This window comes from Bombus impatiens, unplaced genomic scaffold (assembly GCF_000188095.3).
Source record: "Bombus impatiens unplaced genomic scaffold, BIMP_2.2 scf_0967, whole genome shotgun sequence".
Lineage (NCBI taxonomy): Eukaryota > Metazoa > Arthropoda > Insecta > Hymenoptera > Apidae > Bombus > Bombus impatiens.
Window position 1 is genome coordinate 291,234 of NT_177386.1, and position 741 is coordinate 291,974.

Genomic DNA, 741 nt, shown 5'->3' on the forward strand with positions numbered 1-741 from the left:
GAAGAAGAAAAACCAGAAGTTACGTTAAAACCTGTTAGGCGCCTTCCCAAGCAAGAGGAGGAAAAACCAGAAGAAGTGACGTTGAAACCTGTCAAGCGTCTTCCCAAGGAAGAAGTGGAGAAAGAAGAAGTTACTCTGAAACCAATTCAGAAAGAGAAACCAGAGGAGGAAAAACCTGAAGTTAAACTGAAACCCGTTAGGCGACTTCCCAAGCAAGAGGAGGATAAACCGGAAGAAGTGACATTGAAACCTGTCAAGCGTCTTCCTAAGGAAGAGGTGGAGAAGGAAGAAGTTACTTTAAAACCAATTAAGAAGGAGAAACCTGAAGAAGAAAACCTGTCAAGCGACTTCCTAAGGAAGAAGTGGAGAAGGAAGAAGTTACTTTGAAACCAATTAAGAAAGAGAAACCAGAAGAACAAAAACCAGAAGTTACGTTAAAACCTGTTAGGCGCCTTCCCAAGCAAGAGGAGGAAAAACCGGAAGAAGTGACGTTGAAACCTGTCATCTTCCCAAGGAAGAAATGGAGAAGGAAGAAGTCACTCTGAAACCAATTCAGAAAGAGAAACCAGAGGAGGAAAAACCTGAAGTTAAACTGAAACCCGTTAGGCGACTTCCCAAGCAAGAGGAGGATAAACCGGAAGAAGTGACATTGAAACCTGTCAAGCGTCTTCCTAAGGAAGAGGTGGAGAAGGAAGAAGTTACTTTAAAACCAATTAAGAAGGAGAAACCTGAAGAAGAAAA

The 741-nt window shown here is 42.2% G+C and overlaps 1 protein-coding gene and 2 long non-coding RNA genes across 8 annotated transcripts in view; 1 reads left to right on the forward strand and 2 right to left on the reverse strand.

Moving 5' to 3' along the window:
* Positions 1–741, forward strand: part of LOC100743641 (titin) — a 133,563-nt gene that overhangs the window by 70,878 nt on the left and 61,944 nt on the right.
* LOC112213684 overlaps positions 1–741 on the reverse strand; it is a 27,259-nt gene that overhangs the window by 10,163 nt on the left and 16,355 nt on the right. The gene's annotated exons all lie outside the window — the stretch shown is intronic.
* Positions 1–741, reverse strand: part of LOC105681465 — a 4,145-nt gene that overhangs the window by 1,522 nt on the left and 1,882 nt on the right. The window contains exons 2-4 of one of the 4 annotated variants that reach the window (XR_004462615.1): positions 657–728; positions 337–498; positions 20–88 (exon numbers count right to left, since the gene is read on the reverse strand). This is a non-coding gene — a long non-coding RNA (uncharacterized LOC105681465). Of the gene's footprint in view, positions 1–19; positions 499–656; positions 729–741 lie in introns of those variants that run through there. The other 3 variants (XR_004462614.1, XR_004462616.1, XR_004462613.1) reach the window with 3 other exon arrangements.